The following is an 8846-nucleotide window of genomic DNA, read 5'->3' on the forward strand; positions in this document are numbered from 1 at the left end:
GGAGTGGGGTGAAGAGTACAGAAAACTCAAGTGACAGCAGTTACTCACTTTCAGTTCATTGTTGTTAGATCAGAACGCAAGCCATGTTGCCACAAGAGTATTTCAGTCTTTATTGAAAAAAAATTACATTTCTAAAAATGTTTGCACCACATTTTTTCAAATAAACAAAAAATCAAAGAGCTATGTGAACCAAGGGCAACATGTCTATGAGGGCAAGCCAGTTTATAGGCTCTGTGTGTGGAAAGTTTGTGACTGCTCAACTATGATTAAATTTGTGTTATTAATATATGTTAATACATATTAATATGTACTAATTTCTCAGAGGCCCAAGTGCTTTCAGAGTTCTGCCTTGAGATGTGAAAAAGGTTGTTGATCTTTGAACAACATGGGGATTAGTAGTGCTGACCCCCTGTGTAGTCAAAAATCAGTGTATAACTTTGACTCTCCAAAAACTTAACTACTAATAGCCTACTGTTGACCAGAAGCCATACTAATAATATAAACAGTCAGTTGACACATATTTTATATATTGTATTCTTATAATAAATAAACTAGAAAAAATGTTATTAAGAAAACCAACTACCTATTGGTTACAATCTTCACTATCTGAATCACCCACTTCATGGCAGAGTCTTTTCCCAAAGGCATCTGAAAACATCAATTACTGGCTTTCCTAACCTCCCTTGCAGCTGGGAACTGAGACCCAATCCTCACCTCTACACAGTATATCCATAACACACTTGCACATGTGCCCCCAAATATAAAATAAAAATGGGGAAAAAAGAAACTCTTAAGGAAGAGGAAATATATTTACTATTCATTTAGTGGAAGTAGATCATCATAAAAGTCTTCATCCTTGTTTTCATGTTGAATAGACTGAGGAGGAGGAAGAGTGGTTGGTACTGCTATCTCAAGGAATGGCAGAGACTGAAAAGGTAGAGGAGGTGAAAGGTGAAACAGGAGGCAGGAAAGACAGCCATACTCAGTGTAACTTTAATTAGAAAAAAAAATCCACATATAAGCAAACCCACACAGTACAAACCCTTGGTATACAAGGGTCGCTCTACATAGAAAAGAAAATCTGGAGGAATAAGGAATAAACAGCAGCCATTACCTTTGAAAGGTGGATATATTGAACATTTTTTGGCTGCCCAGCACCTAAAATTTACTTTTGTGACTGGGCGAATCACCTACCTAATGGCAGTCTTTCCTAAAAAATATCTAAAAATGCCAATTACTGACTTTCCTAGCCTTTCTTGTTATGGGACACAGGCATGTGACTTAGATTCCACCAATCAGAAATGCTACCTCAGATTCAAATTTTAAAATATTGTTACTAAAAATTAGAACTTCTCTGACACCTTCCCAGGAAGGCAGCACAATTAGGGTAACTCTAGACATTTTCTAGTGTCCTCAGTTACAGAGATAGAGGCAATGTCCAATGGTACAAGCTCTGGGATGTCCATGAGAGGAGCTCTCATGCTTGTGCCCAGTAGGGGCAACTACAGCACCTTGTGGCATCAATTTCGTGGCCTGATTTTGAGCATTGTTTCTGAGTGTGAGTGTCCAAACCTGGTTATCCTAGTGATGATCTCAGCTTTCCAGTATCATTGAACAATTCCAATTTTGCTTAAATGAACCAGAATTGCTTTAGGTTGCTTACAATGGGGAACCCTGACAATGGGACTAGGTTAGTATATTTTAATGTATACTGTAGTATTTACATTTTAATATTGATTTATATTAAATAAACAGACAAATGTTCAATCTTTGGTGTTCAAGTGGAGGGTAATCAAGAAAAAGAGTATGGAGTATAATCTTGTAATGAGTGATTATTACCCTACCCATTTGCTTTCTCAAACACACACTAGAGTGTTGTTTTATTTTTAAAAATTAAAACAATCATTTTATTTTGCTCACTATTTTGGAAGGACTCTGCTAGGTGTGAGCTGAGTGACTGTGGCTTGAGGGATCTATTTCCAAGATACCTCCTTCATCATACATCTGGTGTCTTGGGGCTCTCCACAGGACTTCTCCTCCTCCAGGTCCTCTCCAAGTGTCTTGAAGTTCTATACTTCGTGCTAGTTCTTTCACCTGGAATGCCTTTCCTCTTTTCTGCTTTTCTACCACTGTCTTAATCCAGCTTAAATAATACTCCCTGCACTCTAAATTTAGAAATGTCTATCATCACTCTACTACCATTACCCCCACTATTCTCCTCCCATACAGGTACAATTTGGGATCCAAGAGCAGGGTCAATAGAAAGAAAAAGTAAAAGAAGGAGATCATGAGAGGATGCAGACATCCCTGACCCCACTCCAGACTAAAGTATATGTGTTTTCCTGCCTGTCTTTCCTTTCAGGAAGATAGCCTCATGTTTACATTCCCACTTCTCTAGCATCTGGCGGAGTGTTTAGAACAACAAGGTACTCAATGGATGTTTGTTGAGTGAATGAAGAAACCATTTCAAGGGAGGGACACAAATTAAAGATGTGTTCTCACTGACAGCATCTTCATTTCCTTCCCATGCTTATTTTTACATCCTCCACCAAATGCCCAGATGAGTTTAAGTATAATCACAACAACACTTAGAAAATTTGGTCATTTCCAGCTAAAACCACTTACACAAGCTCCCCCTCACCACACTGAGATTCTCAAGCCAACAACCTCTTAAAGGAGAAAGCTGTACACAGCACTGTACTTTGCTGCAGCACCTCCACAGTTGACAGCTGGGGAGGAGGTACCAGGAGCCCCTCTCAGAGACCCAAGTGCTTTCAGAGTTCTGCCTTGAGAGATGAAAGAGGTAACCACAGTCCCTGGGAGCTGAAGATCCTTTGCTAAAAGTCGGAAAAACCTCTCCTCAGAGGAGCAGACATCTGACAGGAGCTGCAAAGTCGGCAAATCTAATTTCAGACTACCTAGAAAATAAAAATAGGATCCTGAGTTCAGCTGAAATGGTTTGGAGGAGGATTCAGAGGGCCTAGCAAGCATCAGTGTTTATGTGATCTGTGATTATTCAGGCAACTCCTTCCCAATGCAGCCCTGAGTTTGAGAGACCTCTTTTGCCTCCACCGGGAATCACAGCATGTTCAGAGCTAAAGCGAAATTAGACTGTCATATCTAACCCTTTCATTTTACAGATGAGCAAGGTGAGGACAGGAAAGAAACCACTTTGCAAAGAAGATACAACAAAGATCCCCTGCCAGCTAGGAACATCTCTCTGCCTGTCAGCTAATAGGTGGGTACCTTTGCTTCTCTCAAAATGACATCAGTTAGCACAATCTGCTTCTCTGGTCTTTGGTGGTGTCAGAAGGCTGTTGACCCAGAAACTTGAACACTAAGTATATAAAATGGCCTGACTTTTAAAAAAGGCTCATCAACTTTCCCGAGGAAGAATCATTCCACAGGAAGTGCTGAATTTCTGTATAATACCTCTCACAAGCATCCTTGATCTACCAGCATCACTTTAAGAATATTAATTCATGCTTTAATAGTCATCCACATTCTGTGATTGGAGGAAGCAGACACGTTTTGGCTTATGTGTCAAGATCACAGAGATAGCTCTTCTCTGAGAAATACTTCTCCTCATACCCCATAGGACTGTGGCCACCCCCACTCTCCAGGCATATTTGCATCATGTGACTCTTTCACTGCACTCACACCTGACTGAACCAGGGATGATACCTAGCTCAAGCTGGACTAATTAGATCCCCTTTCTATGAATGTTTAAATCTGAGAGACTTAGGGAATTAGCCAGTCATATGAGCTGGTCTCTTAAAAGGCGGAAATAGAATCTGGAGCTTTGTGAGGAAGGCTTCATCGTGAATATGCAAAAGAAAATAAAGCCAGTTGAAAGAAGAATAATGAGAGAGAGAGAAAGGATAATAAAGAGAGTGAGAAAAATAGAGAGTGGTCCAACCAAAGAAGAAACTGACAGTTAAGGGGACAGGAAAGGAACAAACACAGAGGGACAGCAGACAGAGCCAAAGGCAAAGATTCAGACAGGACTAGGGGGAGGTGGTGGAGACAGAGTAGAAAAGAACAGAGAGTGAGACAGAGAGATTAAAAACTGCCTAAGATTCAAATTTCTCTTTCAAGTCATTTGAGAGGCCCAGCTGTTTTGGGATTCTATGGATAACACAGTGTTCTTCCAATAATTCTCCCTCTTATTATTTGAGCTTTTGTAGTTTTCTGTTAACTGCAAGTAAAAGTTTTAACTATAAATAGCTTGACACTCATTCAAAAAGCAGTGCTAGTTTAAAAGAAAAAAGAAAAAGAGTACAAGCCAAACAGTGACACATGATGGATTTTGACATATTTGGAGAGGATTTTGACATATTTGGAGACTACCTAAGCCTCTCCATAGCCATTCAAACACTGAGTAATTATCTCAGATTAATAAAACCTTCACCATCAAAGGCAATTTAACTCAGCTCTGCAACTGGGAGAGTCAACTAAAGATTCTTTTGTTGTAACCATATGATTGGTAGAGCAAATTAGAGTATCCACATTTGAAAGAAACAGAACTGAGATTGCCAAAGAGAACAGCAGGCTTAACTGAGATACTAGAACCCAGCCAATGGTGCTGAGGCTTTCTCAAGAAAATGCCTTGGAAAATGAGATGCGAGTGGGGGAAGTAAGTGGGGTCTGGTCAAGGAGGAGTGGATGAATGGGACTGATATACCATATCCTAGTTGTATACCATACACGGCATCACCTTGCCATGCTATATATTGTTTACCGTCACTCCCCTTACTCATCCCTTGCGTCATCACTGCCTAAACACATCATGTGCTTTCATGCACCCCTCCATCTCCTTCTGCCTTTCCCTTTGCATGCAATGCTTTTACCTTACTCCTTCACAAATGTGTGTGCTTTCTAAGTGCCCCCTGTGGTTCATTCCCCAGCCCATCCTGGACAAATCTGCTCACTTCATCCCCTATTGCCTTTATTGTGTTTGGCTCTGTTACCTATCATATGTCAGGCACCTCTCTCAGTACTGGAAACAATAAGCACAAATCTTTGCCTCACTGGCATTTATATTCTATTTTTTTTTTAACTTTTAAAATTTTTTATTTTGAAGATGTGGGGTACAATTCAGGGTTAGGTATAGAAATTGACCTTTTGTATGACCCAGCAATCCCCCTATTGGGAATATACCCAGAAGAACTCAAATCATTCTACCATATATTCTATTTTAAGAGACAGACATTGTAATCCTAGCACTTTGGGAGGCCGAGGTGAGTGGATTGCCTGAGCCCGTGGGTTCGAGACCTGCCCGGGCAACTTGGCGAGAACTCATCTCTACAATAAATCAAAAAAATTAGCCAGGCATCGTAGCGCACGCCTGTAGTTCCAGGTACTTGGAAGGCTGAGGCGGAAGGATCGCCGGACCCAGCAGGTCAAGGCTGCAGTGGCCGGGAGTGGCCACTGCACTCCAGTCTGGGCAACGGAGTGAGACTCCAACTCAAAAAAAAAAAAAAAAAAAAAAAAAAGATAGACAGTAGCAAATAAAATCTAAATATGTGTGTGTGCATGTATATATATATAATTTTCAGTACTGATGAATGTTGTGAAAAAATTATGCTGTGTAAGATAGTGACTGATGGAAAAAGGAATGGGATGTAATTCTGGTAATTTTTATATGGTATATAGTTTTAAAATAATTTCTGTTTTTGTTCACCCAACTATGAGCTCTGAGACATCTTTGCCTGGTACGTAGCAAGTGCTCAATAAATTTGGAATAAAAGTAGGATATATCAGGACCACACATTTCAGTATTTCATTGTCAACAGACTGCTCCTTCAGATTTTACCGAATGGTGAATTAGAGAGTTAGCCAATTTCCCAGTGAATGACTGAAATTATTTTGTTCTCTGAAAACTGTAAGTATTATATTTTTTTCTGACTTCACCCAGGAATGTAATTAACCAGAAAGCTTTTAGTACTGGTACAGAACATCAATATTCCATTTCTCAGTTTCATAAATAGCTATGTAGACTTGGCCCCACGTTCCACTTTCACTGGCTTCAATTATTTAATGCCATGATTTTCTGTCCCAAATCTGCTGTTTATTTTCTGGGTCTCACATTATTTTTCCAACCACCAGCTCAGTTAGGTTTTAATTTTCAATCTAGTGCACTGGGGTTTGTTATCTGACTTCCATTCCAGATACTGGTTAATTTGGCTATGAGGAATCTTAAGGGACTGAGTTACTTAACTGGAATAGAATACATTTCGCTAAGCAAGCATATTCAGCTCATTTCTGACTACAGACATGAAGGTAGAGGTATAGAAAATGCTCATTAAGTTGGAGCACAGCACTGAAGGAGACAGGGGTCTTAGATTTGGAAGGTGGCAAGGAACATAGGCATTGGGACCAGCTAGAGATTGGTTTGAATTTCTGTATTGCAACTTAATATTATGGTGTTCTTGGACAAATTAATCTCAGGTTCTTCTCTGAAAATTAAGAACATAACACCTACTTTGCAGTATTGCTGCAGCAGTCAAATACAGTGTTCATAAAACACCTAGCAGAGTATCTCATACACAGAGACTTGTGTTCAAGAACACCATGTGGAACCAGATTGCTTTTGTCTGAAACGGTTTCACCTCTTCTAGCTATATGACTTTCGAAAAATTACTTAATTTTGCAGTGTTTACCTTATCTGTAAAATGAAAATAGTGCCCATTTTATAGGATTATTTTGAAGTTAATTAAGTTTATATATTCAAGTCACTCAGAAAAGTATTGTGTACAGTGTTACTTTTTGTTTAATATTGTTTTTTAATTTATCTTTTTAACTTAGATACATTCATTTAAAAGGGAAACTTCATATCATGGCTATACATGAAAAACCTAATTGTTAAAAGTAAATATGGCAAAACTAAGAAATGTTATGAAAATCCAGCCACTTGCCCACTGAAGTCCTTGAGCCTGAGACCTGCATTCTCTTTACTCAAAGGGAATTTTTATTTTTTAATTATTCTAAATTATATTTTATTGCATTATGAAAATAATATATTTGGCATAGTAATCTAGGCTCCAAGTTGAAATAAAAGAAAATTCTTTTAAAAAGTACTTATTTTTTATTTTTTATTTTTATTTTTTGCGCTAGAGTCTTACTCCGTCACCCAGGCTGGATTGCAGTGGCACGCTCATGGCCACCGCAGTGTCGAGGGCTCTGGCGATCCTTCCGCTTCAGCCTTCCAAGTAGCTGGAACTACAGGCACACACTACCATGCCCGGCTCATTTTTTATTTTGTTGTAGAGATGAGGTCTCACCAAGTTGCTTGGGTTGCTCTCGAACCCATGGGCTCAGGCAATCCACTCGCCTCGGCTTCCCTAAGTGGTGGGATTACAGGCTGTTACTGATTATTTTTAAAATGTGAAATAGTAGATGTATTCTAACCAATACCTACTAGCATTCTTATTAGGCCAATAACCCAGTAAACTTAAATTTAATAATGGGTTCAAGGCAGTCTAGCACTAAACTGAGACTTTCTTTGTAGAATCAGAACAATGCTGTCACTGTGTGATTCAGTTTTAGGTTCATGTACTTCCTAAAAACAGTTATTCTGCACCCAGATGTAAGGACTAGAGAAATGGATTTAGGGACACTAGCTTCTAGCCCCAGGAACACCCCTATCAAGAGACTGGACCTTAGACAAAGTTACTTAGCCTCCCTGGACCCAAGTGTTTCTAGTATGAAATGAAGGAACTGAACTCTAAAGATCTTTTTTATGTCTATAATGCAAGGATTCTGATACAGCTTGAGACAAGTCTAGTTTTATTGTGTCCCTGTGTTGAGCACTATCAGAGAACCCTTGAGTGACCCACTTATTCTTTATGGAATTCGACTGACCATTTTTGACTACTCAAGTTTTCCTGGATGGATAATATCTTCATCTTGGCTAGTTGGACAATTATTTAAGGGCAGGGACAGTGCTCCTTTTGTATTTTCTCCAGTACCAGCCTGTGAAAAGACTTGATAATTTTATCTGCTTGATCTAAATAGCATGCTCAGCAATATTTACTTTCTGTTAGAACAGTGGGAGACAGAAAGGACAAGCATTGTTGATAAAATTAAAATCTTGTCACTCGGGAAGAATCGACTCCGAGTCCCTCACATAACCACAGGTTCACAATAGGAAAAGGTCGGTACAACTTATAATCTTGCAAACATGGAAAGTTCAACTTTCATAGGATTAACTTAAACTGTAAGTAAACCTTTTGTTAACATTTTTAAAACTAATAAAAAAAATTTAAAGTCTGTCTCAATCACTTAAAAAAATCTCTCTTGGACTAAAACTGTTATATAAACCCACCATTTTATTATTTTATTATAAAGGACTAATTCAAATGATAGAATCGAGCCACTGTCAAATTCAACTATCTGTTTTTTAACATATGCAAAACAATTATCTTAGCACCACTTTTTTTTATATAGAATTACTGCTTCCTCAGTGTTCATATTACCAGGCCTAGTCATTTTTTTCCCCTAAGACACTGTTGTATCAATTGCTTCCCAATTGTTATCCTACATGCTAGTAAAAGGCATAAAGAGGAAGCTTCATTGGTATGTGGAGGCATTCAGAGAGATTCACTCATTAGCCAAGAGGCTCATTCTACATCACTTGAGTTCTTTGGTTGCAAGCAATAGAATTAATTCTGACATGATTAGACAGAAAAAAAATGAATTTGCTTGAAAAGATAAATGGGGAGCTCACAGAATAGAAGGTGAGAGTTGAAAAACTAGATTATGGAAAAAGTAGGAACCGGAGTAGCTCTGAGCCTCTAGGCTTTCAGACTATGATCCAAGGGTAAATCTAAATCTAGTCTGCTATG

The 8846-nt window shown here is 38.7% G+C and overlaps 1 long non-coding RNA gene across 1 annotated transcript; it reads right to left on the reverse strand.

The window, feature by feature from the left end:
* Window positions 1-6981: 6981 nt before the first annotated feature.
* LOC103250285 lies at window positions 6982-7467 on the reverse strand. Its single transcript, XR_503657.1, has 2 exons — window positions 7371-7467; window positions 6982-7079 (listed from the first exon to the last, which is right to left on the reverse strand). It is a non-coding gene; the product is annotated as an uncharacterized LOC103250285 (long non-coding RNA).
* Window positions 7468-8846: the final 1379 nt, after the last annotated feature.

This window comes from Carlito syrichta, unplaced genomic scaffold (assembly GCF_000164805.1).
Source record: "Carlito syrichta isolate Samal-C Ts95f unplaced genomic scaffold, Tarsius_syrichta-2.0.1 Scaffold127862, whole genome shotgun sequence".
Classification (NCBI taxonomy): Eukaryota; Metazoa; Chordata; class Mammalia; order Primates; family Tarsiidae; genus Carlito; species Carlito syrichta.